This window comes from Arvicanthis niloticus, chromosome 1 (assembly GCF_011762505.2).
Source record: "Arvicanthis niloticus isolate mArvNil1 chromosome 1, mArvNil1.pat.X, whole genome shotgun sequence".
NCBI classification, from domain to species: domain Eukaryota; kingdom Metazoa; phylum Chordata; class Mammalia; order Rodentia; family Muridae; genus Arvicanthis; species Arvicanthis niloticus.
The window spans coordinates 114,276,301-114,284,006 of record NC_047658.1 but is presented as its reverse complement, the minus strand read 5'-3'; the positions used below and the strand labels follow the sequence as shown (position 1 = coordinate 114,284,006).

At 51.7% G+C, this 7,706-nt stretch overlaps 1 long non-coding RNA gene across 3 annotated transcripts in view; it reads right to left on the bottom strand.

The window, feature by feature from the left end:
• Positions 1–7,678, bottom strand: part of LOC143434981 (uncharacterized) — a 28,704-nt gene extending 21,026 nt beyond the window's left edge. Inside the window, exons 1-3 of one of the 3 annotated variants that reach the window (XR_013104896.1) lie at positions 7,524–7,678; positions 2,323–5,362; positions 613–769 (exon numbers count right to left, since the gene is read on the bottom strand). This is a non-coding gene — a long non-coding RNA (uncharacterized LOC143434981). The remainder of the gene's footprint in view (positions 1–612; positions 770–2,322; positions 5,363–7,523) is intronic. The other 2 variants (XR_013104895.1, XR_013104897.1) reach the window with 2 other exon arrangements.
• Positions 7,679–7,706: the final 28 nt, after the last annotated feature.

The following is a 7,706-nucleotide window of genomic DNA, read 5'->3' as shown; positions in this document are numbered from 1 at the left end:
CCTTGGAGGGCATCGCTGTGCCCACCCTTTCACCCACTGTACTGCCTGGATGTTCTCCAATGCCCCCTCCCCGTTTTGTGAGACAGGGTCTTACTATGTAGTCCTGGCTGGCCTGGAAGTCACTATGCAGATCAGACTACCCTCAAACTCAGGTCAGCCAGTATCCAGTATCGACCTCCCCCTACTGGGGTTAGAGGTGTATGCCACTACGCTCAGCAACAGTGTACTCCTTGTCTCTGACCAGGCTTTGTCACATTCCCTGCACTGGCTGCCTTGCACAGGGGCCAGGAGCCATGTGGGAGGGATCTGGCCATGTAAAATTTCTGGCCCATAGTTACCTCACACTCTCATAGAACCATGGCAGAGTTTGGCTCTAGCCCAGTTCAGTTTCTGCCCAAAGACCCAATCAGAGTCTCTGATTGTTTGATGATATAAGAGCAAAATATATCTCGCATATACACATGCCACAAGGACCTTGAAGCTCCCTGTGTCCACTTAATGGCATAGTTGAGAGCATTCTGCCCTGCACCAGTTCTGCCTTGGCAGAGCAGTGGAGGTAGAGGCCCAAGAAGAGGCACAGAAGTGAGAGGCTGAGTGCTAGAGGCAGCTCACCTTGAAAGCCTGAATCCCAAATCAATTCCAGGCACCCCTGAGATAGCCAAAGGGGACTTGGGGAGGACCCTGCATGGGGAATGACTCCAGTGGTGACCAGTTCCCTCGGGTTTCCAGGCCCTGCCTGACAACACACTGCTGCTGTATCAGGTGTTATCTAATGAATAGAAAAAAAGCAAGTTAGGCCTGGTTCATCTCTGTGACTTTAGACAGTGTGACCAGCTCTGACCAAGCCAGCTCAGTCATTAAACAGGGGTCTCCAGGGAGGGAGGGAAGATTGAAAAGAAAAAGACAGGGCTGGAGAGATGGTTAAGAGCACTGGCTGCTTGCTCTTCCAGAGGTCCTGAGTTCAATTCCCAGCAACCACATGGTGGCTCACAACCATCTGTAATGGGATCCAATGCCCTCTTCTAGTGAGTCTGAAGACCCCCTACAGTGTACTCATATAAATGAAATGTCTTTAAAAAAAAAAAAAAAGATAACACTGTAGCGTGATCCCAGCCAGTGCTGAGGCTGAAGTGGGTTTATTTTCTTCCAGTCTACTTAAATCATTCTGGGTACATACAAAGAATATGGTCAGTCCTAAGGCATAAACACACAGGACAATAATCAAAGTGATCAAACAAGGCAATAAAGTCCCAAGGTCACCGTGTCTAGGGGTTTATCAGGATGACCAAGATACAAGCAATATAATACATTCCTCCGCTGAATTTGCTTTGAGCCTATTTCATTGTCCTAGCCCAGTGTCAAATTCCTAGAAAGTGGCCCCAAAAGCTCTCCACACAGCTCCCTCCTGCTTCTCCACAATAGTTTTACCACAGCAAGCGGTACCCTCAAACCAAACCAAAAATAAGCTCTTTTTTGTGTGTATGCGTAGGTTTGTAAAAAATATTTATGTATTTTATGTATGTAAGTGCTCTATCTTCATGCACACCAGAAGAGGGCACCAGATCCCCTTACAGATGGTTGTGAGGCCACCATGCAGTGGCTGGGAAATCAACTCGGGACCTCTACAAGAGCAGCCAGTAACTGCTGAGCCATCTACACACACACCTTCCAGGTTTTGTGTTTTTCAAGACTAGGCTTCTCTGTGTCATTCTGAGTGTCCTAAAACTTGCTCTGTAGCCCAGGTTGGCTTTGGACTCAAGAGACCCGAGTGCTGGGATTAACAGCTAAGATAAATTTCTAAATTGCTTCTATCAGACACGTCCTCACAGTTAAGAGGGAGGGGACTAATAAGCTAGGCTCAGGCTCTGCCACTGAGCTGCCTGCCACCCCTTTACACGTGTGTGGCTGTTCTGCTTGCATTTACAAATGTGAGCCTGGTGCCCAAGAGGGCACTAGATGCCTGCAACTGTAGTTACAAATAGCTGTGAGCTGCCTGCTGTTATAGGTGCTGGGAACCGAGCCAGAGGTCTCTGGAAGAGCAGCCAGTGGTCTTAGCTGCTGGACCATCTCTTTAGCCCTGTCCCTTCTCAATTTTTAAAAGATTTATTTATTTTATGTATATGAGTACACTGTAGCTGTCTTCAGACACACCAGAAGAAGGAATTGGATCCCGTTACAGATGATGGTAAGCCACCATGTGGTTGCTGGGAATTGAACTCAGGACCTCTGGAAGAGCAGCCAGTGCTCTAAACCATGGAGTCATCTCTCCAGCTCCTGTCCCTTATTTTTGAGATGGGGTCTCACTAAGTTACCCAGACTCACCTTAAACTCTTGATGGTTCTGTTAGCCTCCTGAGTTCTGGGATGACAGCTTCAAGGTAAATGGAGCAGAGAGGTCATGAGGAAAGCCTAGCTTTGACCTGGGTGGAGCCTGGCAAACAGGAGCAGCCTGGACCCGAGGCAAGAGTAGATCTCAGGACAGATTCTTATTGCCCGTTCTAGTCCCTGGCTGGGAAGCCGTTGAGAAGTCACTGGCACTTCCACCCTGTCCAAATCCATCCCACATTTCAGAGAACACAGGTGGGGTACCTAGCTGCATCCAGAATTGGGGCACAGGGCTGTGCCTGGGTCTCGCGTGGGTTTCAGCAAGTCGCGTCTAGTGCCCCCAGAAGAACAGCAGGTTCAGCTGTGACCAGCAGGGGGCAGCTGAGCCCTCTCTTTCTGTCGGGCTGCAGCCATTGTGAGTCAGCACTTCCGGCCCGTCCTGGCCCTGCCCAGCCCAGTTCTGAGGCCTGGAATAGAATGTACCTCCAGGGATAGAACCCCTACTCAAGAACATGCACTCTTGATGGCCATGATCTTCCAAATGCCCCTGGGTTACAGGTATCCAAGAACCCCAGGGTCCAGGACCATGACATGGATTCTGCTTTGGAATTTGTTTATTTTTCTGTAAACTGTCAACTCAGTCCAAATATTCAAGGCCAGGAGGACTGTTTGGGGAAATCCAGAGGTGGGCAGGTCTTGAGGACAGTCACCCCTCATGTATTCCACCCAGTTCCCACAGAAGCTGCTGTCTCAGGCCCCTGCAACCCCACACCTTCCTCTTCCCAGCTGCTGCCCTTTTCCAGTAAGCCCTCATTCCCCACTCACTGAGCCTCCGCCTAGTTCATCTGTCCTTTCAATAATGCCCAGAGAGCAAACCCAGGGCCTTGTGACCACTGGGTAAGCACTCTGGTACTGAAGAACTCCATTTCCCCCTCCCCCTTAAAAAACAACAGGGTTTCTCCTTGTAACCCCTGCTGTTTGAGAACCTGTTCTGCAGACCAGGCTAGCCTCAAACTCAGAGATTTGCCTGCCTCTGTCTCCTGAGTCCCAGGATTAAATGCATGGGTCACTACCTCCAAGCTTGGTCCCAGTTTAAATTCTTTTACATAAATACGATTTACAACAGAAAGACTAAAGTTCCTCTCTAGGACCTCTCTGTTTCTTGCCACCTGCCACAGGCATTTGTTGGGTGGTGTCAGAAAAGACCACTGACACCCTCAGCCAATGAGCACAGTCCTCCTATACAAAGTCAAGGGAGCGCTGCTCCAGCCACGGTGCAGCTGGCAGAAGCCCTGCCTCTGTGATTGTTCATGGCTGGCACCCACCCAGACCAACGCCAGGTTGTAAAAGGCTAGTGAGCCAGTGAGCCACTGACTACAGTGGGGTCCCTGTAGTGGCAGGCAGGTCCTAGGCTGAGGACGATCTCATTTAAGAGTGACCTGTGTGCTGGCCCCAGAGGAGGAGGAAGGGCTTTTGGAAGCCTGTGTGAGATATGACAGGACGCCCTATAGGAACTGGCTGCTAGGGAGGAGGCTGGGAAAGAACAATTCAAGGACCAGGAAAGCTGGGCCTTGTTCGTGGGCAAGCACCAGTGGTCAAGGGGGCTTACTGAAACCCCAGGGTAAACAAAGCCTGTCAATTCCTACCTCCTGTCAGAGCTTCTCTGCGCTCTAAGGACTGAGAAAGGAGGACAAGATGACAGAAATGTGAGCTTGGAAAAGGTTCAGGAAGAGAAGTGACAAGCCTCAAACCCAAGACCCTAGGGCCAGGGCCAGGCTAAGTGCTCAGGAATATACAGGGCTGACTTGTCAGGAACACAGTCCTGGGAGCTTCGGATGGGGGATGGGGCTGATACTGGCTACATTACTTTCTGCAAGTCATGGCCAGAGGCTTAGCTGAAGGGACAGACACACCCAGGAGGCTAGCCGAGGGCTTCTGAGATAAGGAGCCCACAGATCCCTCCGAGTGTGCAGGAAAGGCAGGGTCCCACACCTGAGTACCCTCCTGCTGTCTGAGGACACCCCCCTCCTTCCTGCTTTTGGAACGGAGGGGCCCAAGAAAATAAGAGCAAAAAAAAAAGCAGATCGCCTTGGCCTTGCGAACCTGGACAACAGGACACAACTCCTCCACCTCCGATGACCTCTCCCTCAAATCCCTTCTGCTTACTTTTGGTCCTCAGAGCACCCCTCTCCCCTAGTCACCTCAGTCCTTGAGCTCACATCGTGGGCTGTAGCTGAGCTGAGGTCCTCGTTTGAGTCAGTCCACAAATATTTACGAAGAGCCTCAGGATTCTGAGTGACCTTTAGAAAATATAAACTGTGAAGTCATCCACTCCGGGGCCTACCTCTTGCCAGAGCTGTGGGCTCAGAGATCTAGGACACACTAGATAGAAACCCTGCCCCCACAGATCAAGCTGGGGGAGGGACAGGACAGACTGCTAGAGCCAAGAGGCTCACTTAGGAGGTGACTTTGCAGCCTACAGGAGCTGAGGGTCATAGGGAGATAGGGAACCACTGGGTGAGATGTTTGCATAAAAAGTTATGCTTCCAGATTAGTGAACTCGTGGGGGAAGGGTGGGAGAAGTGCCCCCTCCCACTGGAAAGAGCCTAGCAAGTTTGGGCACAGGGCTTTTTCTGCTCTGGCCTTTGCAAGGGCAGTGAATCATGGGAAGGCTTCCTGCCAGCGCGCAGTGACTGTGCAGTTTGCTGACCCACATGCCTCAGGGCTCAGTGTGAGCGAGACCAGGCTGAGGGGGCCACTAGCACCAGGAGAAGCCCAAGGGAACCTAAAAACCCCACAGCCTAGGAACTGGATCCTTAGAAGGTGGGAGCTGCAGTTCTGGAATATTCTCTGGTGGTAGCAATACTGGCATGGCCCTGTCTTTAGGGCACACTGGAGCACCGTCCCTCCTCACATTCCAGGAGTTTGCCTGTGTTTGGAAACAACAGGGCTGAGCTGACTTCCAAAGTAGATGACGAGACCAGTGGGGGGTAGGGCTGCCATATCCTTGAGAAAGAGCTTGGAGAGAGGGCGCCCACCTGGAATCAGATATAACAAAGAGAACTCCGTTTTGCTCTTTCCCCTCTGTCCCAGAGTCTCACAGCTGGCTGGGAAGGGACAAACCACAGAAACTGGGCAGCTCTGCGGGCGTCGCCTCTCAGCCCCACCCACAGCCCTGTTTACTGCAGTCTCGGGACCAGCTTGTTTTGATTTCGGAAATTACTGCGGCAGTTGCTGCCCTGCCCTCGACCTTCAGCAGCTTGGAGGTCCTCAGTGTGGAGGAAGAAAGTTCTGTATGTCCACCAACAAAGGGTGGCCACAGCCCTGGTCCCCAAGGCCTCCTCAGCTCTCCCCCCAAATACATTGTTTCCACAGAAAACTTGTGTCCTTGAAGACCAGGAACCTCTGACACTGCCATATTGCCCTGGAGAACTGGGGACAGTCACTGGGCCGCTGCAGACTTGTGACCCCACAAACATGACCAGGCAGCCCGGCTTTACATAGCCCTAGGCTTTGTGTACTACCAATTAACCCTGTTCCTACTAATTAAAAAAAATATATATGTGTCTCAAAAGCTGTTTCTAGGATGGAGGAATAATTTGTCAGGGAAATTTTGAGACCAGGGGTAAAGGAGACAGCATTGGCTCAGAAGGTGTTTGAACAATTGCCCAAGCACCTCAAAGGCAGAAAAGACTGACTCCACAGTCTAAGGAAGCCTCTACCTCCGGCTTAGTTTCGTAGCCACCTTCTGGCTTTCTAGAACATTTTGACAAGCAACTCCCTGTTCTTACTGGCCGTCACCGCCACCCACCATCCACACCAAGAACTGATGCCAGGATAAGGCAGAGGGGACAAAGGTGGACATAGTGGTAAATGTAATCCCAGCTAGAAAGGTTGAGGCAGGATTGTTGAGATGTACAGGCCATTGTGGGACAAAATAAGACCCTTTCTGGAATTAAAAAAAAAAAAGGAAGATAAATAAAAGGCTGCTAGGTCAGCCCTTGGAGAAGGGTGAGGGGCAGGAATCTACGTGGCATAAGAACCAGTGAGCAAGCCAGGACTTGCCACATAAGCACCCGCTGTACTGCTGGTCAGATGAGAGAGTCACCAGTTTTCCGGGAACAGGGGAGGGTGCCGCGTAGGCCCGGCCTCGCCTGCAGATTCCATATGCTAGAGGCAGGAGAACAACCCCCTCCTTTCTTTCTCCGGGTTGCTAAGGGAGCCTGTTGTCACAGGGTGGTTTTGTTTGCAGTGTGGGTGTTGAGCCTGGGAGGGGACTTCCGGGTAGTTATTCTGCCAGCTGCCTTTTTCATTCTGCTTACTTGAACTGTCCTTCTTCCAGCTTTATTTTGGGGGGTGGGGTGTGGAGACAGATGGCAGAAGAGCTGAGATGCTTCTTTGGTGGGGGGTGCAGGGGAGGGGCTGGGGCTCAGGCTGTCCAGGCTCCTCACTGGCATGGGCGGTGGGTGACAGTTTCTCTTTTCAAAACCCTCACTAAACCCTTGTTTGTGAACAAGGTCTGCTTTTGGACCTGGGCTGGACCCCACCCCAAGTAGACAGCCAGCCTGGCTCCCCTAGTGGTTATTAAACCTACTCCTTGGACTCCACCATTCACTGTCGCAGAGAAATGCAGCTTAAAAATATCATTTTTCTCACCATACCACACCCAAAAGCAAAATGATTTTAAAAACCACTTATCTGTGCTGGGCGCTCTTCAATCATAAACATTACATACACACACTCATCCTATATGCATGTGTGCCATACAAAAGTCTTGTGTTACCGTAGCTTGCAACCATCTCTCTGGCATTTATTAACCTCAGACGCAATTAAGCATTCCACCCAAGCTGTAGTTCTTCCCCTTCCCCACCCCACCCTGCGGCTGCCCGCACTGACGTCACCGGCGGAGCAGGCGCCAGCAACGCCCGAGAAGTCACGCGCCCGGGGCCCCGCCCCGCCCCCACTGCCTGACGCGCCACCGCAGAGATCCCTCCGCCACCGGGTGGAATTTTCCAGGCGCTCTACCGGCCCTACTTTCGGGCCTCATGGGGGCGTGGTGACCTGAGGCGACCCGTGTACTTTTCCTCCCGCTCTGCCAGTCTGTGTGGCCCTCTCCCCCAACAGCCGATCGGATCCTTTTGGAAGCAGTTAGGTCTGCCCACCCCTGCACAAAGGGGACTTATCCCTGGTGGTACTCACCTCCCAAATATCATCTTCAGATATGTCCTTCATCCCGTGACGCACTGCCAAGGAGCAGAAAAGGATCATTGAGCAATCTGAGGGAGTGGCCGTTGATGGAGGCCATGACCCGCCCCTCGTGGGCTCCTTTGGCTAGGTCAGGGAGGAACTTTTTTTTTAAGTGCGTGGAGGAATCGTTCCGTT